Source organism: Cupressus sempervirens, chromosome 11, assembly GCF_028749045.1.
Source record: "Cupressus sempervirens isolate cs-2001-9-10 chromosome 11, ASM2874904v1, whole genome shotgun sequence".
Taxonomy (NCBI): Eukaryota; Viridiplantae; Streptophyta; class Pinopsida; order Cupressales; family Cupressaceae; genus Cupressus; species Cupressus sempervirens.
In genome coordinates, this window is record NC_143128.1 from 597,145,239 (window position 1) to 597,172,162 (window position 26,924).

The following is a 26,924-nucleotide window of genomic DNA, read 5'->3' on the forward strand; positions in this document are numbered from 1 at the left end:
CATGTGTGAGAAACCTTGGGGAAAGGAGTGAGGGACAAAGGTGTAAGAGTATCTTTTTGGAGAGTTTAATGAGAGGAGGCTCTTTGAGCCTTATGTTTCTCATACATGTGTGAGCAACCACTTAGTTGCTAAAGAGGTGATTAAAAGAGGTTCAGGATAATAAAGTGGGATTAATTAATTGATAGACTTAGAAGATGAGGGTGATGGGTGTAGAATAGGTTTTAGGATGAAATTAGGATTGAATTAAATAAAATTTTAACTTAATCACAAGATTAAAAAATTTAATAAAGTGGAGGGAATTAAATGAATTAGAATTCATTCAAAAAGGGGATTTATGGAGCACTGTGCATTAAATGAATTTAATACATTTAGAGGGGATGCATTTAAATTAAATTTAAATACATTAGGGAAATGAACCTATTTAATTAAATAAGTAGAAGAATATGAAAAATATAATTAATTAATAAATTATTAATTATAATTTCAAAGGAAATATTAAATGAATTAATATGGAGTTTGGGATGACATTAAGCATTTATAGCACCTCCCTACAATAATCATGAGTTTCCAATGTATTTCTTAAATAAATTGTATTGTGAATTTGTCCTTGGGGAGATCCCCAATTATTTTTACATGTTAGATTTTTAGGGTAGATGTGGAGGGTCATCATTGAGAGGCTGGGGGCATGTCATGACCCTAATGTAGTTAGGGCATCTATTGTCAAGCTACAAGGTGAGCATGTCATTATTCCTTCTATTGTGAAGGAACATGTAGAGACTAGTACTCTAAGGACTATCAATGCTTTAACATATACCCTCATTCATTGCACCATTCTATTACTTGAGGAGGATCCTTCTTTGCACCATGGCCTGATGTACACATCATGTAGATCCTTATGCACATTTGGTAGTCATGTTGGAGAAACTATGGATGATGGGCTAGTCACTAATGAGTTCTTGAGTGACACATTTGGCATTAACACATAGGTAAATTACAATTGTAATAAACTAATTTGATCACATTTTGTATGTACAATGAATGACTAATTAATTAACATGTCTTGACATTGTTCAAAATTTAGGGTAAGAGTGTTGATGGTCCTAGTATAGATTCCCCAACCCCATTTTACATCTTGTTGACAAGTTGAGAGGTATGTATCAAAAGTAATCAATTAAATTAATACATATATTTATTAAGTAATCATATGAAGGATTGACAATTTTTTTTATCCATGTGCATTAGCTCTCTACTAGACCATCGACATTCACAAGGGACTCTCAGCCTAGGCATGATATGACCTTTGTAGAGGTACATTTATTTCATTTGATTATATTATATTCCATACAAATTTTGTAAATTGTATTATATGATTTGTAGTTGTTGACGTTCAAGACTTCTCATATTTGCCAGTCCATCGATCATGGAGTTGCTTCCATCATGGCTAGTTCAAAGCCATTGACCAAGGTATGAAAGAGTTTCCATAGTTTTAGTTTTTATTTATAAAAGTTAGTATTGAAATTTCAAATGGTATTTATAAGTATGATCAAGTGATTATATTGATTGAATTGTTGTAAGGTCTTGTTACTCTCGATCATCCACAAGCCTTTGAGGTGGATGTACATAATGACTATTTGATGGTTGTAAGAAAATAATAAATTTTGTGTTTACATATATTTAATTTCAATGTATAATAATTATTGATTCATATATACTTTTCTTGTATCAGCTCCAATTAGAGAGGATCCTAAACAAGAGGATGAGCAAGTGTGTGAGAAAGACCCCATCATCCCCATCATCTACGAATACTTGAGTAGAAGAAGTATTAATCAGACAACTAAGAAGAATGTCAAACATAATCTTCATGAGAGGGCCCAAAGAGGAAACTACATTAAACATTGAAGATTTACCTTAGATTAAGTTAGTTCATATTTGTACAATAATTTTTGCTTCATTAAACTTTCCTTTAAGTGTTCAACTTCTTGTATCTTTTTCATTCTTCCAAGTATCAACACCTAATTTTTAGTGACTCTGAGTGTCAATTTTGTTCGGCATATCTGAGAATGTTCAAGCAATCAACAAGATGGGATGATCTTGGGACTAGAGTTTACCTAAGCACTCAAAGCTAATGGAGCAAACACTTTAATCCCATGATGAATGATTAGAGAGATTCACTAGTTGGAAACTTTGTACTAGCCAACACTACAAGTTTTAGAATCATTCGAGATGGGGCCACAAAATCAAAATGGAATTCAATCTCCAAAAAGTGAGAGAGGTTTTGTAGGTGTTGACAACATGATCTTGTAGCACCAAGAATTGCATCCATACCTCATACAAGCTCTGAGATATGCCCCATCAAAGAACAATGGCCTATGACATTTAGTGACAATTGTAACAAACATTTGCACCCTTCTCCAAAGTTTTTACCTAAGGACAACCTCGTGAAACATGAAAAAAACCTCTAGGCTTTGGGACTTGAACTATGAGGTTGAGTCTCCAAAGAAAGCTAACTCCTTTGCTATCAAGATGCACCTAGCTACTCTTGGAGAGGAAAGGGGAGAAGCAATGCATGAAAGAAAACTACCTAATCTATTCTGAGGTGATGCACCAAAATAGATTGTTCAAACCGATGTCTATCTATTCATGCACACTTGAACTATTGTGACATCAAAGATATATAGATTTAAGCTTGTTAAAATCCAACAATCACATGTAGATTAGACAACCAAAATGAATCATACAAGGAAGAAGAGAATTCACTTATAATTTTTTCATAGGTCAAAAAGAGATAGAATCATACAAATTGTAGATAGTCACAAAACATTGAAGAGAGGTAAATGGATCTTACACATTCATCAATGGCAAAGGAGATAAGGTAGGATGTCATTAGGTCTAGAGGCAAATGGAATTTCCAATGAATTTGGAGAGCAATATCAGAGAAATAGGGAAGGGTCAACTCTAAGAAAGAATTACAACTTTTCTTTTATAGTTCAAGCATAACTAAGATATTTCTTACTGAAGTTACTCCACAACCACTGCCATTAAGTGCTTAGAGAATAGTCAAGATGATCCAAATAATAGATTTGATTTGGTACACTTGTAGAGGCATGAAAATCATGGAAACCCTAACTAGAGTAAACCTTGAAGTGATGGAAATGACACTAATCAATGCATAGTTGGGTAGATGGATAACTAGATGATGAATGCATGCTTTTTTTACATTTACTAGGCATGGGGATGCTAAAAGCAATCAGTAAATGATTAAAAATTTTGATTCACCATTAAAGAGTTGTTTCATCTTTGCTACCAACACACCAAGTCAAATGTATCAATGGGTCAATCATTTTCAAAATTTGTTCATGTACCTTCCTACAATTCTATTGGATGAAGACCCCTTTCTTTTCCAGCTCAGACAAGTGAAATAACTTTATCATGGTCAACCTAAGGTTCTATGATCTTATGATCATCAATGTATCTTAACATTTCCCTCCCTTGAAGTCTCCTTACAATCTTACAATCACTACAATGCTACAATGAATTCTTTACTTTGTGCCTTGAAAAACTTCCTTAGCTGCTATTATGATCTTATGACAACCAGGATCATAACCCCTCTTGATCATTTCCTATGACCATACATAGTTACAATGTTACAATAGCTGAATATCATAACATCAATGGCTTTGGCAATTGACTTCGTGATCTTATACTAGATCATAAGATTGTAACATAGGAACTTGGTCATATTATCATAACCCTAACCCTTCACCTCTTGTGATCTAAAGAAAAGGGGCCCACTGGGGACACGAGTTAAGACCTTGCTATGTTGCTATAACTAAAGATTAATCAATCTTCAATAGTGACATAACAAGAGATGTCGATCTACCTCCATCTAATGGCTTTGAAACATGCAAAAATATACTGACCATGCCAAGATCCAAACCAATTAGAACCCATCTGTATGCCAACCTATTTGACAAACTTTTTCTACTTGTGTGGCCTGCCAAGGGAATGACATCACCAGATCTATGTGGCAAGTGTTCACTATGTCACATGGATTAAAATTCTCATGGCTTCCTATAATGACATAGCGAGGACCATTTATTCTAGGAAGATAGATGGATGGGAAGATGTACAATGCACTCTAACAGAGCTAAGCAAGAGGGTCCATCCTACTATGTGTCCATTTGTCACTTTGTTACCTTCCATTAAACCTTTGTAACTCCACAAGATGACAAGGCGATGACCATAGATCTAGGAAGATCTGACGGTGGGGAAAGCTGGGCCTACAAAGATATTAAATCATGCCAATGCTTAGGAAAAAGGGGGATAACCCAAGGTCTTAGTGCAAAGTATTTTTTTACCTAATTTTATTTGAATTTTCAAATATGTGAATGTTACTACATCTAAATTCAAATATGGAAATTTTTGCAGGAAGGCAAAAATGACCAACAATGACTCTTAGGGTCAATTTCATTTGGTGTGCTCAAGAATGTTCAAGTGGTCAACAAGATAAGATGAGCTTGGGACTAGGGTTTACTTGGCCACTCAGAGCTAATGGAATGGATAGTTTGATCCCATAATGAACAGTTAGAGAGATTCACTAGTTGGTGACTTTGTCTTAGCCAACACTACAGGTTTCAACATCACTCAAGATGGGGCCGAAAAATCAAAATGGAATCTAACATCAAAAAAGTGAGAGAGGTTATTGTAGGTGTCAAGAACATGATCCTATAGCACCTATAATTACATCAATACCTTGTACGAGCTTTTAGATATGCCCTATCAAAGATCGCTTCCCTATGGTATTTAGTAACTCTCAAGGTGAATTATGTTCAACATGCTCGATAAGGTTAGAGCAATCAATAGGATGGGATGAGCTTGGGACCAAAATTTACTTGACCACTCAGAGCTAATGAAATAGACATTTTAATCCCATGAAAAATGGTTAGAGAGATTCACCAGTTGGAAACTTTGTACTGGCCAACACTACAAGGTTTAGCATCACCCGAGATGGGGTCACAAAATCAAAACAAAATCCGATCTCCAAAAAGAGAGAAAGGTTATTTTAGGTATTGACAACCCAATCTTGTAGCACCTATAATTCCATCCATACGTTGCACAAGCTCTAAGATATGCCATGTCAAAGATCACTACCCTATAACATTTAGTGACTCTTAGGGTCAATTCTATTTGGCATGCCCTAGAATGTTCAAGCAGTCAACAGGATAGGATGATCTTGGGAATAGGGTTTCCTGGCCACTTGGAGCTAACATAATAGATACTTTGATCCCATGATGAATGGTTAGAAAGATTCACTAGTTGGCAACTTTGTACTAGCAAATAATACAATTTTTAGGATCACCTAACATTGGGCCACAAGATAAAAAAAATCCAATATCCAAAAAGAAAAAGAGGTTATTTTAGGTGTTGACAACACAATCCTATAGCACCCAGAATTACATCCACACCTTGTATGAGCTCTAAGATATACCCAGTCAAAGATCATTACCCTATGGCATTTAGCGACTCTTCAGGTCAATTTTGTTCATCGTGCTTGAGAATGTTTAAGTGGCCAATGAGATGGGATGAGCTTGGTTATAGGGTTTATCTAGCCACTTTGAGCTAACAATATAGATAGTTCGATCCCATGATAGATGATTAGAGAGATTCACCAGTTGGTGACTTTGTACTGGCCAACAATACAAGTTTCAACATCACTTGAGATGGGGCTGAAAAATCAAAATAGAATCCACTATCCAAAATGGGAGAGGATATTATAGGCATTGACAACATGATCTTATAATGTCTAGAATTGCATCCACACCTCACACAAGCTCTGAGATATACCCCATTAAAGATCGTTGCCCTATGACATTTAATAACTCTCAAGGTCAATTTTGTTCAGTGTGCTTGAGAATATTTGAGTGGTTAAGAAAATGGGATGATATTGGGACTAGGGTTTACCCAGCCACTCAGAGTTGACATAACAGATAGTTTGATCTCATGACAAATGGTTAGAGAGATTCACTAGTTGGTGACTTTGTACTAGCCTACACTACAAGTTTTAGCATCACCTAAGATGGGGCTAGAAAATCAAATTGGAATCCAATATCCAAAAAAAGAAAGAGGTTATTGTAGGTGTTGAAAATACAACCCTATAGCACCTAAAATTTCATCCATACCTTGTACGAGCTCTAAGATATGTCCCATCAAAGATCGATGGCCTATGGCATTTAGTGACTCTTAGGGTCAATTATGTTTGGCATAAGCAAGAACATTTGAGTGATCAATGAGATGGGATGAGCTTAGGACTAGGATTTACCTAACCACTCAGAGTTAACAGAGCAAATAGTTTGATCCCACAACAAACAATGAGAGAGATATGAGCAAGATATGTATGCCTAAGCCACTTTGTGAAAGATCTGAGCAAAAGTTGCTAATTAGGCAGAATTGAATCTTTTTGAGTTTTTGGTCAAGATAGACTATGATTAGGTGTTTTAGTTGTTTTTTAATAATTTGGAACCTTTTCCAAGTCCTAGAAGTGAAATCTAGTGAACTTTGCAAAAAGTTGCACTTTTTGTGTAAAATTGCAAAAGTTGTAAAAGTTGCTAAAAAATGCAACTTGGTTGGAAAGGAGTGTAAAATCTGTCTAGAAACCTTCTAACCTTCCAAAATATGCTTCCCATGCTCATATACCCAAGCATGGGTAGTTACAACTTCCCAAACCTCCATTTGCAACTTTTTGCAAAAATTGCAAAAGTTGCTCAAGCAACTTTGCAGCTTTTGAGCAATTTTTTCTCTTTACATCTTTTGGTCAAATGGGTCCACCTTGGACTATTCTAGGACCCTATTTAAGATTCTTAGGACCTATTCAATAACCAAATACAATAGTTTCCCATCCCTGAACACTTCTAACCTATTGAGAAACTTTTGGCTCATTGAGCAACTTTTGACCAACCTAGGACCTAATAAGCAATTTTGGCTCTTTTACAAACACCTTGGGACTAGTTATTTATTAGACACATGAAACCTATATTTATATGTAAATAATCCTTCTAACAATGTTTGGATAGGATTTTACATGGTTGGAGGCCTTTAATGGAATTTAGGTGGCTATAGGTGCATGAAATGCATGCCTAAGGAGCAGCAACATGAGATTTATCCATTAGAGAGGGATAGATTATGGTAGATTATGTCTATGTATGCATTGGACATGGTGAAACAACCTTCAGTTAATTGAAGTTGGCTTGGGAATTCATACATTGAGAAAGCCCTAGGTTTGAGGGTTTGTAAGAGACCAATTTGGAGATTTCTTACTTGTAGAGGTTGGAGCATCAAATTGACCTTATATTATTTTTCTTGGGTCGATTTGAAGATATTTTTGACAATTTGGAGCATTGAAGAAAGGGCAACAGGTAGTTTCTTTGGAAAACCACCGTATTTTATGCTTTAAAAGGGTGCCTAGTTGGAGGATATGTTTGTTGGTCCAAAAAAACCTATAATAAGGTTGAGATATGTTAAATAAGGATGAAATGGGTATTTAAAAACCTATTTTATTTGAGAAGTCCTTTGCAGAGTTTGGGAGAAAACTTAACATCTTTCTCACTGGAGACGTAGTTGGGGCAATTAGGCCTACTAGGAAATTTTGAGGAATTCGAGTGCTTCCCCATGTTGAAAACCTTCTAACCTTACAAAATATGCTTCCCCATGGTCAAATACCTAAGTATGGGTAGTTAGAACTTCCCAAACTATCATTTGCAACTTTTTGCAAAAATTGCAAAAGTTGCTCAAGCAACTTTTTGAACAACTTTACAACTTTTGAGCATTTTTTTTTCTTTATGTATTTTGATCAAATGGGTCCATCTAGGACCATTCTAAGACCCTATTTAGGATTCCTAGGGCCTATTAGGTAACCAGATACCTTATTTTCCCAACCTTAACAAAATTTTACCTATTGAGCAACTTTTGACCAACTTAGGACCTAATGAGCATTTTTGGCTCTTTTACAAACACATTGGGACTAATTGCATTCAAAGGACTCTTGGAACTTATTAGACACACAAAATCTCTTAAGTAACCCTTAACAAACTTCAAAAACCAAAAAGAAGGGAGGTGCCCTGCATTAAATAGTGTTTGAAAGTCCATTTGAAGCTACTTAGTTGTGCAAAAAGTGAGAATGGTCCATGTTTTTGTAATTAAATTCAATCTAATGAACCAGATAGATCTACTCTACATTTTAATGTGTCAAATATTGCCTTACAGTTTGACTCATGAACCTTCCAAAGAGTCTTATTATGTGGTTTTCCACCATATTTTATCAAGTTGAGATTTGATGCGACAAGAATGTTTGAATAATGAAGAATCTTCCTATCTATTTGCCAATCCTTGAATAACCATGAGTTAGGGTTCTTCATAGAATATCATTTGAGCCATGTGTCAGTTACAACCATTGCACCTATATGGTACTCTAAACCTTCACCATCTATAATAGAGTGATCCAAATTGGTTTTGGCCTAGACATAATGAGACAAATAATAATATGTCCCATCTTCATTGTCTTCAGGTGCAATAACAACAAAAGTATGGCCTGTAGTGATAAATGTACAAAATTTGGTCATTAGTTAAAAAAATACTTAGGTAAAAGTTATATAGTTACATATTGAATATATATATATATATATTGCACTAGATTAAACAATTAGTTAAAGTCAATGGATGAATCCATCTCTACCATTTCTAGTGCTTGTGAGGGACGATAGGTGTTAATTGGGTCCAAAGCCTATATATCCCATTTGTCCACCCATTCAATCGACTCACACTCACACCAATTTTCCTCTACACATGATGGACAAAAGCATGTCATTTTTCCTATGTGGATACTCTATGAACTTGCATCAAAGCTTCTAAAAGAGTGCAACTCACTTGATCATGTCAGTGTGCAAAAATCTTCATATGGTGCAATGTTAGTATTATCTATCAACCAAAAAAAAAAAAATGAACTATAGACTCACCTTCCTTATCTAGACCCATTTTAGAGTTAAACCACTAGATGACGGATTTTGTATTTGTCAATTTTGCTCCATCTCTCTATTTTAATTCTTCACAAGCTAAGGCTCTTTTGATGTATGGGCTTGCACCATCATGATCTCCTTGTCCATGATCAACCTTTGTGAAATTTCACATAGATTGAATTCTAGACAACTTATGCATCCTTCTCAACCAATAGAACATCCATTCATTTTTGAATTGAAATATGCAATTGTCTGACCAAATAATGTGTTGGTGATATGGTATGCCCCTATTAGCCAAATCTCCATAAAATACTTGAAAACAAACATGTAAGAACTCTATAGAATATGATCGATCATTGTTGATGTAAAAATAGCACTCCCTCAATATCTTTCTGTCATCCTCTGTACTTGTAGGTGAGTACATGAATTTTGTGTGAAAAAATATGGAAACTTGTTGATAAGTATAATACTTTTATTTAACCTCATTTTGTGTTTGTAGTGTGTATTTCTCTCTGAAGTCTACAAGTAAAAAAATGGTATGTAGTGGAAATGTATCCTTGTACAACTTGAATTGAAAATCCAACCATCGAGCTCTATGTATATGTTAGAATTCTTTAGAATAACTGAGAGGGGGGCTGAATCAGTTATTCAAGGTCCAAATGCCCTATTAATACTTTTTTACTACTTTTAATAAATCCATACCCTTTTCATTTGTTTGAACTTAAATCAATCATATAAGCAAGTTACAGTAAATCAACATGCAAAGATAGAACATGCAAGATCAACACATGACACAATGATTTACGTGGAAACTCAATTTGGGAAAAACCACCAGTAACATGCTACTTGATTCTCACTCTTCTGAAGTGATGTCCTATTAAAAGCCTACACTGTTAAAGGCTTACAACACACTGTTAAATGTGACCTTGTTAGAGGATTTCACCAAACTATTAGGAATGGGCCTGGTTAAAGGTCTTTAGAACATTCACTTGGAATGTCACCCTGTTAAAGAATTTTTCTAATGGCTGTTAAACCAACCTAAGTCCATAGGATTTAGACTTACAGTTACAATTGTTAGAAAGTAACAATAATGGTCTTTTGATCTGATATAACTTACAACATACTTTGTAGATTTCAAATCACATTTTTAGTTCAATCCTTATGCTTGGCTTTAATCTCTTTAGCTCTAACTGCTTGTCTTCCTCTCAAGCTTCATCTCCTTAAGTCTTCTAACTCATTCTGCCAATGCAATCATCTTTGTGGTCATCTATACAAATAGAATTTCTGTGCTATCTTCTCCTAGACACATTCTTTAGCATTTCATGCTTTTATGCTTGACCACTGTCTCTCTTTCCTTCTATCCCCTCTCACTCTCTCCTTCTCTTATTACCTTATGTCTTCTTATATAGAAGTCTGATTTGCCTTTACCTCTCAATTCTCCCTCTTCAATTTTAGGGTTTCAAAATGGATTAGGTAGGATACAATGTATCTACCCCATATCTTGTTTTCTTCTTGAAACTTTGCTAGTTGTATCTTAAAAATGTTCTACATGGTGTTCTGTGCCATCAAATCATCATTCTTATCTTCCTTTTAATTCACAGATTTCTAGATAACCACCTTGTCAGCTTAGATCTGGCAAATCTTTGATTTCCTAAATAATGCAGCAACTCGACATTATTGAGTTACTAGTGGTTGGCACCTCTGTGTTGCTCGGCACCTATACCAGCTTGGCACTTGAACTTGCTCGGCACTTGAACTTACTCAGCACTTGAACTTACTCGACACTTGAACTTACTTGACACTTGATTCTACTCGGCACCACTCGGCATCTGAAGTTTACTTGGCATTAACTAGAACTTTCTCGGCTCTTACTAGCTTGCCCAACTCGTTCTCTCTAATGAACTTAGTTTGAGATTTACAAAAGCCTTAGCTAAAACCTTAAATCTTTGATATGTTTCAGTGTGCCCATTCTTTTTAGTATGTCATCAAATACATTCTTTCATCAATGGCTTAAATGATCCTTGTACTTCATTACAACATCATAACTTCAACCTTTCTCTAGGTATTTTAGTTACATCTTATTAATTGCCTCCACCTTGACAATCAACTAATTGATAGTATTTGGATCACTAAAGCAATTGTCATCCCTGCAAGTAGCAAGTTTGACATCAATGACAAAACAATGATTGAGGACATTCTTTACTAGTTTCATATTTTATTCCAACAATCTCCCTCAACTTTTCTTATAATTATTTCAATCATTTCCAAAAATCTCCCTCTTTAGCATTGATGGCAAACCAAACTGATCAAGTAATCAATTCAGTTACCACCAAGATTGTATATGTTGTCTTGTTGTATTTCACTACTGATCTCATATATCTCCCTCTTTCATATATATATCTCCCTCTTTCTTTGTATTGATCAGTTAGCTGCATATTTCTCCCTCTTTGACATAAATGTCAAAGATGTAGCATTTTTATCATGCAAAATACAAGCTTTGGCTTCTTGTTGTTTTTCTCCCTCTGTCACCATGCTTGTGACTGATTTGGAGTTTTTGTACCTACTGTCATCCTTTGCATCAACCTATTAATATTTCAATGATTTATTCCTGTTGATGCAAGGTAGCTTCTTTGTTGCCTTAAACTGCTTGGGTTAGGGGTATGACCCCCAATTTGCCTCTAAGATATTCATAGGCATCCTTGGGCAATGGTTTGGTGATGATATTTGTAGTTTGTTCCTTTGTGTGAATGTATTCCAACTTCACTTGTTTGTCTTCTACCAATTCTCTGACATAATGATACTTGATTGCAATATGCTTGGTTTTTGCATGCATCACTGGATTTTTGGATATGTTTATAGCACTTGTATTATCACAATACAATATCACCGGTTTTGTTACTTCTTCTTTCATTCCATTCAATAGATGTGTGAACCATACAGTGTTTGTACAATTGACTGCAGCTGCCACATATTCTAATTCTGTAGTGGATTGGGATATACATGTTTGTTTCTTGCTAGTCCATGTAACCAGCCTTTTGCCTAGAAATAATGCACCTCCACTTGTGCTTTTTCTGTCATCAATGTTTCCTCCCCAGTCTGCATCTGTATATGCGTTGAGTTCAAATTTTCCATTCTTTTTGTAGTATAGACCAAAATCATTAGTCCCTTTGAGATATCTCATTATTTTTTTTACTGCTATGAGATGATTTTCTTTAGGATTAGCAGAAAACCTTGCCACTATTCCAACTACTAATGCTATGTCTAGTCTACTATGCACAACATATTGTAGTTTTCCAATCATGGATCTGTACATTGTTTGATTGACTTCAGTTGACTCATCATTTTTGGACAGCTTATTTCCTGTGGCCATTGGTGTGCTTACTAGTTTGGATTCCTCCAATCCAAACATTTTAAGAATTTCTTTGATGTACTTTGATTGTGTAACAAATATTCCCTGTTTAAGTTGGTGTACTTGCAATCCAACAAAAAAATTTGATTTCTCCAAACATAGACATTTCAAATTCATGTTTCATTTTTTCAGTAAAGCCTTTGCAAAGTACTTCCTTACCACCAAATACTATGTCATCCACAAAAATTTTAGATACAATAATGTCTTTACCTTCTTCAGCTTTGATGTACATGTTGTTGTTATCATCAGTTCTTTCAAATCCAATTTGCACTAGATACTTGTGAAGTCTCTCATACCATGCTCTAGGTGCTTGTTTCAAACCATAGAGTTCTTTACGTAGCTTACACACCATATCCCTGTTGTTCTCATCAACAAATCCTTCTAGTTGTTCAATGTAGACTTCTTCTTCTAGTATACCATTTAAGAAGGCAGATTTTACATCCATCTGATAGACTTTGAAATCTTTGTAGGTAGCATATGCAAGTAAAGTTCTTACTCCTTCCATTCTAGCAATAGGAGCGAATGTTTCTGCATAATCTATTCCTTCTTCTTGAGCATAACCCTTGCATACTAATTTGGCTTTATTTCTGGTAACCTCACCATTCTCATCTAGTTTGTTTCTGAATACCCATTTGGTACCAATCACATTCTTGTCAGTTGGTCTGGGAACCAAACTCCAGGTTTTGTTTTTCCTTATTTGATTAATTTCTTCTTCCATAGCTTTATACCAGTCATCATCCTGTAATGCACCATATACTATCTTGGGTTCAAATTTGTTGATCAGACATGTTTCATGCCTAAGTCTACTCCTTGTCATTGGTCTTGCATCTTTGTCACCAATTATCTGTTTAGCAGGGTGATGTCTTTTTACATATTTGGATAATCTTGGCTCTGTCCTTGTTTCCATGTTTGATCTTTCGGATTCAGGATCACTATGTACTTCATTTTCAGGTTGTTCTTCATTTATGTGTACTGTCTTCAAAATTAGATTGTGCATTTTTTTCATTTTGTAACTCGGCTTCTGAATGCAACTCGGCATTCACTGGTTGTGAATCGGCTGAAACTAACACTTGTTGTTGATTTTCAATTTGATTGTCATCATCCTCATCAGCAGTCATTCCTTCATAAGAATATACAAAGGTTCTGTATTCTTCCATTTTCTTTGGTTCTTCAGCTTGGACTTCTGTGTGCTCATCAAAATTTACATTTGCACTTTCCACAATTTTGTTAGTGTTAACATTCAAACACTTATATGCCTTACTTCTAGTGGAGTAACCAAGAAATATACCTTCATCACTTTTTGCATCAAATTTTCCATTTCTAGTATCCTTTAGGATAAAAAATTTGCAACCAAACACTTTGAAATGTTTTACATTGGGTGAGTAACCATACCATAATTCAAAAGGTGTTGTATTTGTACCTTTCTTGACTTGTACTGGGTTCAGTGTATGAACAACTACACTTATAGCTTCTCTCCAGTATTTTAGAGCAACATTCTTTTCCATCATTAATGTTCTGGCACAGTCAATCATAGATCTGTTTCTTCTCTCAGCAATTCCATTCTGTGGGGGAGTTCTAGGAGCTGACGTTTGTCTTTTGATTCCATTGTCATTACAGAATATCTCGAATTCATTTGATGTAAATTCACCACCTCTATTTGATCTTAGGCATTTCAGGCTTTTTCCAGTTTCCTTTTCAACTCTGGCCACATACCATTTAAACATTTGAAAAGCATCAAATTTTTGTTTTAAGAACATAACAATCATCATCTTGGAATAGTCATCAACAAATAGCATTATGTATTTATCTCCTCTATAGCTTTGTATTTCCATTGGGCCACATAAGTCAGTGTGAACTAACTCAAGTATCTCTTTAGATGTATAGTTCTTGCTTTTGAAACTTGATTTTGTCATCTTTCCTAGCTGACATTGTTTGCACATGATATTATTAGGCTTTTTCAGTTTTGGTAGACCTCTAAATTTCTTCATTTTACTGATGTTGACTAGATTATCGAAATTGACATGACATAATCTTCTATGCCATAACCATTCATCATCAAATTTTGCAAATAGACAAGAAGCATCATCCATATCAAGGTAAAATAAATTACTCTTAGTTTGATCTCCTTTTCCTATTAGTTTACCATCAGTATCATAGATTTTTGCAGTTTTGTTTCCAAATTCCACTTTGCAACCTTATTTCCTAACTATGAGACAATCAGTAAATTGTAGTTTAATCCTTCAACATAGCATGCATTATCACATGAAATCTGTTCTGTGAGCTTAATGGAACCTTTTCCTTTGATTTGACATGGAGCATCATTACCAAATCTAACACTTTTTCCATCATACTGAGTAAAGTTGACAAACTTACTTTTGTCTCCTGTCATGTGATGTGAGCATCCACTGTCTATGATCCATTTTTCATTCTTGTTTATACATGTCACTAGTGCTGTGGCTTCTTCTTCATCAGATTGGTCCTTCATGGCTACATAAACAACTTCATCATCATTGTCATCAGAATTTTCTTCAACAATATAACACTTCTTACCTTTTTTTTTGTAATCTCTTTTGTCATCATCTCTTTTGTTCTTGTATTTATTGCCTTCCTTGGAATCCTTTTTCTGTGGACATCTTGCAGCAATATGACCTACTTCATTGCAATTGAAACAAATGATAGGCATCTTACCTTTGAAGTTTCCTTTTCCCCTGTGAAATCTTCTAGCGAGCAATGCTTCCAATTGTTCCACATCTTTCTCATCAGTGCTACTGTCACTAGATACATACTTCATTTTTCTTCCTTTCTTTGATTTTACCTATTCAGCATCTTTCAGTGATAACTTTGCCTTAAAAGAGGATTCAACATTTTCAGGTTTGTAGTTGTCAAAGTTAGATAACTCAAATGCAGTGAGTCTACCTATTATACCTTCAAAGCTTAGATTATTTCTTGGTATGCATCTTAGTTCTTGTATTTCTGATACTCTAATAGCATAGATAGGGAGCAAGGTTCTTAAGAACTTACTATTAATAGTATCCTCATCCAGTTGACCATTCAAGCATCTTATTGCACTTACCACTTCCTTTACTCTTGCACCATACTGAGCAGCATTCTCATTTTCCTCCATTTTCATGTCGTCAAACTTTCCTCTGAGACTTTCTCTTTTTTCTCTTTGTACATTCTGATCTCCTCCATAGATGTCTGATAGTGCTTTCCACATTTTGAATGCAGTGTCACATCCTTTGATATCATCAAATTCAGCATAGCTGAGTGCAGAGGCAATTTCCAGCATTGTCTGATTGTGTTCTTGTTTGTTTTTCATGTCTTCGGCAGTAGGAGCACCTATTGGATCTACATGTTTAGTGACAATTGAATTTTGGGCATAATCTCCTATGGATCCAAGATGTAGCTTCATCAAACTTTGCCATGCAACAAAGTTGTCTTTGTTGAGCTTGGGAACTTCTCTTTTTGGCATTTTGATCTTTTCTGCTAGTAGTCCCTTTAAACTGAATCAGCAGTTAGGCTCTGATACCAATTGTTAGAATTCTTTAGAATAACTAAGAGGGGGGGGGGGGTGAATTAGTTATTCAAGGTCCAAATGCCCTATTAATACCTTTTTACTACTTTTAATAAATCCATACCCTTTTCATCTGTTCAAACTGAAATCAATCATATAAGCAAGCTACAGTAAATCAACATACAAAGATAGAACATTCAAGATCAACACATGACACAATGATTTATGTGGAAACCCAATTTGGGAAAAACCACCAATAACATGCTACTTTATTCTCACTCTTTTGAAGTGATGCCCTGTTAAAAGCCTGCGCTGTTAAAGGCTTACAACACACTGTTAAATGTGACCTTGTTAGAGGATTTCACCAAATTGTTAGGAATGGGCCTGGTTAAAGGTCTTTAGAACATTCACTTGGAATGTCACCCTGTTAAAGGATTTTTCTAATGGCTGTTAAACCAACCTAAGTCCATAGGATTTAGACTTACAGTTACAATTGCTAGAAAGTAACAATAATGGTCTTTTGATCTGATACAACTTACAACATACTTTGTAGATTTTAGATCACACTTTCAGTTCAATCCTTATGCTTGGCTTTAATCTCTTTAGCTCTGATTGCTTTTCTTCCTCTCAAGCTTCATCTCCTTGAGTCTTCTAACTCATTCTGCCAATGCAATCATCTTTGTGGTCATCTATACAAATAGAATTTCTGTGCTATCTTCTCCTAGGCACATTTTTTAGCATTTCATGCTTTTATGCTTGACCACTGTCTCTCTTTCCTTCTATCCCCTCTTGCTCTCTCCTTCTCTTATTAATTTATGTCTTCTTATATAGAAGTCTGATTTGCCTTTACCGCTCAATTCTCCCTCTTCAATTTTAGGGTTTCAAAATGGATTAGCTAGAATACAATGTATCTACCCCATATCTTGTTTTCTTCTTGAAAATTTGCCAGTTGTATCTTGAAAAAATTCTACATGGTGTTCTGTGCCATCAACTCATCATTCTTATCTTTCTTTTAATTCACATATTTCTAGATAACAACCTTGTCGGCTTAGATCTGGCGAATCTTCGATTTTCTAAATAATGCAGCAACTCGGCATTATTGAGTTACTGGTTCTCGGCACCTTTGTGTTACTCGATACCTATACCAGCTCAGCACTTGAACTTGCTCAACACTTGAACTTACTCGACACTTGAACTTACTCGGCACTTGATTCTACTCGGCACCACTCAGCATCTGAAGTTTACTCAGCATTAACTAGAACTTGCTCGGCTCTTACTAGCTTGCCCGGCTCCTTCTCTCTAATGAACTTAGTTTGAGCTTTACAAAAGCCTTAGCTAAAACCTTAAATCTTTGATATGTTTCAGTGTGCCCATTCTTTGTAGTATGTCATCAAATACATTCTTTCATCAATGGCTTAGCTGATCCTTGTACTTCATTACAACATCATAACTTCAACCTTTCTCTAGGTATTTTAGTTACATCTTATTAATTGCCTCCACCTTGACAATCAACTAATTGATAGTATTTGGATCACTAAAGCAATTGTCATCCCTGCAAGTAGCAAGTTTGACATCAATGACAAAACAATGATTGAGGACATTCTTTACTAGTTCCATATTTTATTCCAACAATCTCCCTCAACTTTTCTTATAATTATTTCAATCATTTCCAACAGTATATGCCTTGCATACTTGTAAATATTCTTTTCACAAAAAATCTTCATGAACTCATATACTGGAACATTTTTAATGACTAAATCACATATTTTACCCTATTTCCCATCTTTTAAGGCATATGTCACTATCTTATATTTTCTATAATCTACCATTTCATTTCCAATTGCATGTGTACTATCCACATGTTCACAAATTGATAAAAGCTGCAAAGAACCACAAAATAATTATGTACCATCCAAGCATGACATCTTGTAAAATTATTGATTGTCCCCTATTTCACATAAAATGTTGGATATGAATTCCCTTTAAGATCTAGGTGGCTCATTCATGTCACAATCCTGAAAAACAAACTTAGAATGTAAAAATACACATATATGTCTAAAAACATTAAAATGGTTAGAAAATTCAATATGTATCCTACAACAACAAGTTGTGCATGTGTGATTTATCTTCACATAAAAAGGTTTACGCATCTCAAAAAAATATTTTAGTTATTCATATTTGAGGATACATATCAATAAAATTTGCAAAAAATTGTGTCTGAGTTGAGTCCAAAAAATGTTTCACATGTGAAATGCAATTTTGGCTACCAATCCTCCTCACAAAATCTCTTTGATTAGGGGAACACGCGTGTTATTTTTTCAAAATCTTCAATAAATGATTTCAAAGATTCACTAATTTTTTTTAATCATTTTATGGTAGTGTACCACTAAATACCATAACTCATTTTTGTTGGATCTTCCACTCTCTCATGCCTTACCATTGTTGTCCTTAGAGTACCTCTACCGATTTACAATATTTTTCTTTTCTTTCTCATGAGTCAAGATTTATTCATTAGGTACTTACTATTATCAATGTAAGTATGTGTCTTATGATATTACTATCTTTGGTGTGTGATTTGGAACCCACTTTGTCATATGCACTCATTAGATTCTTTACAATGTTTTTTTTTTCATTTGAATCATCCATTGTCTTAGCCCAAGAATCGTCATGATGGGCCTAAATTTCAAATTCCTCATCATTTCCACAAATAATTGGCATTTACCTGTAATATTTAATTCTTCAAAGAATAATCTCCACATACAATTAACTTTTGTTTGACAAGTAAGCTTGCTAATCTTGTCAGGCATTGATTTCAAAATGTTAGTATCAATATCAATCAATATTTTTGTCTTTTGAAATGAATTATAGAAGGTATTATAATCTCTTCCATTCCCTCAACATTTTGAACATCAACATAAGGTTGATTTTTTTTCATACCTTGAACCAAAGATGATGTGCCTTCGCAATAAGACACAAAAGATGGAATATCACCTGCTTGATATGTTGATGTTGTGCCTTCAACATGACATGATGGAGTGTGTACATTGTTGGATGTAGAAATTAACATCTCTTTAACATGAGATGATGATATGACTCCAACATTGGAAGAAGGTGTAGCTTCACAATTCAATTGTCTTCTTGAGTGTAAGAGTCTCCTTTGTTCTCTTTCTCTTTCCAATTCTTCCTCTTTGTTTCTTTGTATTGATGGTTCATGTTCCTCTTCAAAAGATAATTCTTCATTATTGCATTGCAATTTTCTTTGTTCATGTAGTAGTTTCATTTGATCTCTTTTAATTTCCAAATCTCTCTCCCTCTCTTCCATTGTTTGATTTTTTGGTTTCTTCCTTGGCATGATGATGATTTCTATATGTTAAATTATTCAAACATTTGAATTACTTACAATTTGTAAATAAAAAATCATTCAAATACATATACAAAGTACAATTATTTCAATGAATACACAATATATATTAAACAACTTGTCAAATTTTTAACCATTTCCAAATAACAATTCATTTAGACGTACAAATTTCAATGAATTAACTATATATTAAACAACTTGTCAAATTATAATGAAATTTTTCTCCATAGTAACAAAGAATATTTAAAAAGGACTGCACTAACCTTTTCTGTAGAAATAATGTTCAAAAAACCTTCAAATTGTGTATCCACTGATTGCATTTGGTGTCTGCTAGCTTGCAATAGAATGAAAAAATATTCAAAAACACTTCAAATAGTGTATCAAATAACTAAATTTGGTGTTTTCTAGCTTCCAATAGCATGAAACTGATGTTTTCTATTAGAACAATAGAACACACAACATACATAAAAGAGAATATGGGTCAATAGGGACCCAGACTTTCATTATAACCATTTTTTTTTTGTTTTCATATAGTGCATACGCACTATAGAGCACACATACACTATAGTGCATATGCACTATGTGAAAAATTTCTCTCTCTCTCTCTCTCTCACTCACACACACACACACACACACACATACACACACACCCTCTCCCATCCCCTACTCACTCTCCCTCCCCCCCCCCCTCTCTCTCCCACCCTCTCCCATCCCCTTCTCTCTCTCTCACCCATTCCCTACTCTCTCTATCTCTATCTCTCTATCTTTCTCTCTCTCTCTCTCTCTCTCTATATATATATATATATTTTAAAGCATCTATCTTGATCTTCATCTCCAAATTTTTCTAGCTAAATCTAAAACTCTAGATTCTACCAAGCCTAAGGCTTGGATTTTCCTTGATAGAGAGAGAGAGAGAGAGAGAGAGAGAGAGAGAGAGAGAGAGAGAGAGAGAGAGAGTAGGGGATGGGAGAGGGTGTGTGTTAAGAGAGAGAGAGTAGGAGATGGGAGAGGGTGGGATAGAGAGAGGGAGAGGGTGGGAGAAAGAAAGAGAGAGAAGGGAAGAGAGAGAGAGAGAGTAGTGGATGGGAGAGGGTGGGATAGAGAGAGGGAGAGGGTGGGAGAGAGAGAGATCTCTCTCTCTCCCATCCTCTCTCTCTCTCCCACCCTCTCCCTCTCTCTCTCCCCCCCCCCCCCCCCCTACTCTCTCTCTCTCTCTCTCTCTCTCCCCCACATCCCCTACTCTCTCTATCTGTATCTCTCCCTCTCTCTCTCTCTCTCTCTCTCTCTCTCTCTCTCTTTGTCTCTCTATATATTTTCAAGTATCTATCTTGATTTTCATTACCATATTTCTCTAGCTAAATCTAAAGCTTTGGATTCTACCAAGCCTAAGGCTTGGATTTTTTTCGGGGATCCAACCCAAAGGTTTGGAGTCTCTAAACTAGTCTGAAATGTGTTTTACAGTAAGCATACAAAAAATGATTAATTTTTCTTGTGTGCTCTCCTTCAAGTTTCCTCATAGTTGAGCATCGATAAAATCAAGTTACACGATATTGTAGATCCTTGTGTTAGCTATATAACCATAAAATTTATTTGAAATTTTAACTATTTCAAGCCTTTCAACTATAATATCTTTTGAATGTATGTCCATTTTCTCTCAAAAACCAACATGTACTAATTGAGGTGTAGACTTTAGCTCGTTCATCAAATTTTGCAACAACTCAATTTTTTTAGAAACTAGACTCCATTCTACACACTTTGAAAAAAAGAATATTTAATTTTAGCTTAGTTTTCAATCATTTCTAGGGGAAGCACACAGATATTTCACATTTTTGGGATATGTCCAATTACAAAATTCACAAATAAAAAAAACACATTATAAAATTACTTGAAAATTTTTGGATAAACTACACGATGTTAGTTAAATTTTGACTAGAGAGATTAAATAAATTTTTTTTTAAAAAAAATATTAGTGGGGTCACACTTTACACTATGTTATGTTTTTTTTGAAAAATAATACCAGTTTCTGTGGGCCCCTTTTTTTAGGACCTAAAACTAAACCATTTTGAAAAAAAATAGTAGTTTAGAAACTAGATTCAAAGGAGTACTACTTTTGTTTTGTTATATCTAAAAATTTTGAGCATAACTATCTTCAAATTCTTGTTGAAGTTCAAAAATTATTGATTTTAGAAAAAAAGATAAAGAAAAAAGTGGCCACTTATACCCCATTTTTGGCACCACAACTTGGTGCACTTACCCTTTTATCTTCTATAAGGTACAACATTGACCAATTGTGCATATAAGGAAATGTATACATTAGAATAAATGTGAGTGCCCATTACAATTGATTTTCTATGATAGTAGATCTTACATATGGAAGATCTCTCCCTTTATATGCTTCAATCTTTGCTCCATTAATGTTTCATTCATCTAGTCTTATAATTTATGTTGACCCAAGTGAGTGAGTTTTTTTGCTTCATATTTTTTAATATTTTCTTTATGAATATTTCATATGCCTTAATCTTCACTTCATGGATATTTTTTTGGACACATTATCTGGGGTCCTCTTTGATTTGGGAGCAAACTAGAATGTTATTAGGGGTCCCAAAACCCTTCTTAACAATGATTTGGATGAAGATTCATTGATATCTCATTACTTCACCATCCAAAAATTATGAATCTTTAGAGTGTAGCAGTGTTTTGAATATTCTTTCAAATGGAATAGTTCTCATAACTAGAAGTTGTGTCCATGAATAATAAATGGAGGTTCTAGCATGACAATTGTATCAATTTTTTTAAATTACAATAGTAAATTGTATTGTGTTGTTAATTGCAAATATATGGGAAGAGTTCTAATAAAATTTGAAGTTAATAAAGGTTGTAGAGGATCTAATTCTTCATTTACTAGTGCATGACAAAGATTTTATTTTTCTTTAAACCTCTGATTTTGAAAATACTGTCATTAAATAGTGACTGCTACAACTAGAAAGTTTTCATTTGTTATTGAAGTTATCTCTCAAATTGCAATCATTCTAAAAGACATGTAATTTATGCCTCAAATGTTCATTTCTACCCTTTAATGGAGTTAATAATCATCAATAAAATAGATATTGCAAAAATTTTTTTTCATAGTAAATCACAAAAGTCCAATTCTTCTTTAACAACAACTTATTCTTTTCAATGTTTTGGGTGTCCTTTACTTGTAAAGGAATTTGTAGCTATTGTCTATAATATATGTTGGGATTCCTATTTTAATCAATGTTGTAGATGACCAAACAAAAGTGAAACTATAAAATATTTCCAAATCTGATCATTACAATGACATGAAATCTAATTTGATAGGGTGTTGTTACCAAACAAAAGTCTAATAAGGAAATATGCAATTAAAAATTGATTCAAAGTATTGCATGTCTTTTTACTTGTTTTGAGTTCTCATGATATAGTTGGTGACTTAGGCCAAGGCACATAAGGCTTGTTATTCCCATGTGTTAGTAGTGTCATATGTATGTATTAGATTGCTGATTTGGAAAATAGTTGGAATATTCCCTACTAATCTAGACTAGATTGACCTTTTGAGACCGCCACTTGCTTGGTTAAGCCTTGTGAACAATAATGTTAAAGTTGGCCAGTATGATGTATTAAGCCTTGATTAAATATTGCTCCTATAAGGTCAATTGAGTGGGTTTTATATTTTATCCTCAAGGCTCTACATCACAACTCAACCTTAAAAATTCTATTACATACACCCTATTTTGCAAAGTGCTAGGATCCACATAAGTTTAATGTTAAAAATATTCATCAATTTTTGGGGTGGAAGCTGGGGAATCTTGTGGGATCATGTTTGTCCAATTCTCATAAAAATTTGTGATGTCATCTTTTCCACTCACATTAGGCCTGAAGGTGGGTTAGCATAGGTAAAACACCAAGATAATCTAGATTCAAAGAACTAAGAACTAGTTGCATAATAATTGTCTCAACAAGATGCCATAAAAGTATTCCTCTTCAAATTTATTCTCCTCCTTAATTGCCACAAGTCTGAGTCCACAACTTATTATGGGATGGACCATATTGTTTTTTCTGGGATAATATTTTGATATGCCCAAACATAATGAATCAATGATAATATCTCTTTGTGTTTAGATAGGGAATTAGAAGTCAAATTTCTATCCCTTGCCTTTAAGTAGTTTGAAATTTATTTCATTTATTTCTATTCATTTTGCAACACATCTGAATTGTGATTAACTTTTTCAAAGGTGAGTTGTACCCTTTGGAAACACATATAAATACTTTACAATGCTTTAAAAAATGATGGAAAATTATTGATGACTAGACCTACCATATAAATTTTATATATTAGTTTGTTAACAAGAAGGAATTATTTTCTTTAATGTTTCAGCCTAAGAAGTTATTTTAGAAATCATATATTGTTGAATTGCTTGTTTTATTATTTGTTTAGTGGAAATAATGTAGAAAAAGTTAGTATCAATACTAAATAGTGTAAACTAAAAAAATACTTGGGTGTAATTTTAATCATTTTATCATCATAAGAAGGTTCTACCTATATATATTTAGTTGGTCAAATTCATTTGGATTGGTTAATGGATTCATGTCAAGCTTCCAACTATCAATCAATGACCATTAGATGAGACCTAGCTAGTTTAAAGTGTGTTGGGATACTTTGGAGGAATTTATGACATTCTTGACACTCCCATCCCCAACTCATAAACAAGGAAAAATATGGAAAAGAGGACATGTTCTTAGGTTGAAGTAAAATCCCAAGGAGTGATGCACTTAATGAGCCATAAGAAACCTACATGTACTATTAACATGCCAGATTGCCACATTAGCATGCAAAGTTGAATGTAGATCCATTTCTATGTCAAACATACTTGAACTATAATAAACTTCTATTATCTAGAGTTTTCATATACAAGCATTTCAAATCAAATGACAATCAACCAGTTACAACTATTGGGTTCAATAGAAACAAAATTAAGATGGGTCAATCATTGGGTGAGAAATGTGATGAATAGGGATGAAATGCAAAGGTTGGATGTTGAAAAGGAATAATGGTGAATTTGAGCAAGGTGACAAAATTTTTCTTTCAAAACCATATGTGCAGATATAAACATTAAGTACATCCAACTCAATGAGGGTACAAGAATAAGTTATTGTTGAGCTATCATTTTGCACAATGCTTAATAACAACTATCCTTTTGAACTTCTCTCTTGAAAAGCTAATCTAGGATCAACTCCAATGTTTCAGGTGATCTTGCAACCCATTTGAAATTGCTCAATTGAAGATAAATGTGTATGTTTACAAGGAGGCCTTTGTTGGTTCAAACCAATTTTGGATAAGACGTTTGATTTGTTGTTTTGAAAAGTAACCAAAAAAAGATATATTTTTGGTATTTTCTATTTTATGATGAATGCAATTTAACAATGCAACTATATGAATTCCTAATTTAACCAAGTGCTAGAAAAGAAAATAACAAAGATAAGGCAACAAGAGATTGAAGAAAATAAGTTAAAAGAGAATTTCCTAACAGACATAAACCATGGTAACAACACGTTTGCAAGTTAAATCATCAAAAAGATTGAGTAGGAAACCAATGAAAATAGGAGCAATACTTCTTCAAATCCATTGATACAATCTATGGGAACTTAGTAATTTTAAAAATATGTCTCACTTCACATCAAATCACAAGGCCACAGAAAGTGCACTCATGTGAGACAAGAAGCTATGCAGGAACAATAGGTGATCTCTTCTCCAACTCAGTATGTTAGTGGAATTCATTAACAAATGGCAAACACTAGAACTAAAAAATCACACAATCAAATCAACACAACAAAACTATTGCCTCCATTATTATTCATGAACAAGAATCCACAAAAATAACACACTCTAGCAAGAATAACTACACTCAGAATGAGAGCACCAATAACATATATTATTGTATCAAAATAATGGAATGGAATACATATTACATTCCTGAGTTTATAAGAAATCATCTCTTCAATTTGTGTTAAGAGTGAGAGATCTCTTCATGCAAATATATGCTTAAAACTAATAAAACAATTCTAATTATAAATAAACTAACTATCTAAATGGTGCTAAGTAGGTCTCCACCCTTGTTTACATCAATTTAATGGGCACATGAGCCTTTACATGACTTAAAACAAAGAAAGAAGAAGTAGATAAGATGGAGGAAGTTGCAAGAGAATCTGAGAATCACTAGAAGCTCTAAAAATGGAAGCTTGACCTTCTCTAGGTGTTTCTAGGAGTTGAACTATCATCAAAATGTGTTTCTGGTGCATGGAAGGCTCTAAATTAGGAATTAGCAATTAACTGCCAGTGCACTATTACTTCTTCAAAAAAATTTGGTGCACCTCTGTGAATAGCACACCTTGCACATCTACACAACTTGATGACAGGTTCCAAAAATCCACATTTTCCCAAGTGTCAAAAATGAATTTCTAGCTTCTGGGTTTTGTACCCCTTTATACCAGAGTGATGTCTAGATGTTTTCTCTTGAATATATCTATAATCTATACTACTTGGAAACTTCTAACAAATCCAATGCTTTATATTTATCTTTAACTATCAGCCAGTAGTTACTAACCTCCATATGGGTCTATACAAAATCCTCTAATCTAGTGTCCAGTTCCAACAACATGCCTTCAGTCTTAAATGCTTGCCTAATATCTTCATCAGATGAATCATCCTTAAAATTTCTTTAAAATTTTTGTATAATTGATTGCACTAATTTGAGCTTTATTTTTGACTCATCTTCAAAAAAATCTTAGGGGCAGTAACATCATAGTACTACTCTACTTCCAAAATCTGCTCTTGATTATGGTCTCTTAACCTCTAAATATCTTCATGAAGTCCTTCCAAGACCTTATTTCCAATGGATATCTTCTCGATCCAATATTCAAGCTCACCAAGATCTTTCATTGTATACATCTCCATGAGTGTATGATACCTTTGACCCTTTATTATTGTCAATATTTGTAGGTCTTTCACCCAGATATGTACCTCATCCATTAAACCAAAATGTTGGTTCACTATGGACACTAGTTTATCCACACTTGACTGAATGTAATGTAACAAGTTCAAATTACCCTATATTATTTTTACTCTCTTCTATTCAAAATTGTCATGCCATTGCTAACATGTGCCAAAAATTGGATCCATCTGAATTGTCCCTTTTTCTTTCCTCTCTAATGTTGCAGCAAGAGTGATTTTTGGATGATTCAAGTCTATTGGGCCCACTATTCTGTGTAGATAGCTTCTCATAATTTCATTTTCTTTTTCTCAGCATTAGCAGGTCCAACTCATTTTTGTCCATTTTCTTGAACACTTCTTTTATGCTTGTAGTGATAAATTTTTTAGTAATATCATCTCCTTGATTAGTAATTACTAGGAATCAAATCTTCCATATCAACATGTGGAGGAAGGATGGGTATGTGTGCAAGAAAGTCTTGATCTTGGTTCTTCGTGATGAAGGCCAATGGTCATACATCACTTGTTGGTGGCTCAAGCTTCTTTATGGCCCTTACTAGCTCCTCCATTCCCTCCTCAATGGTTATATTTAACTACCTCTTTTGTTGAACCATAAGCTCCCTCTTTAG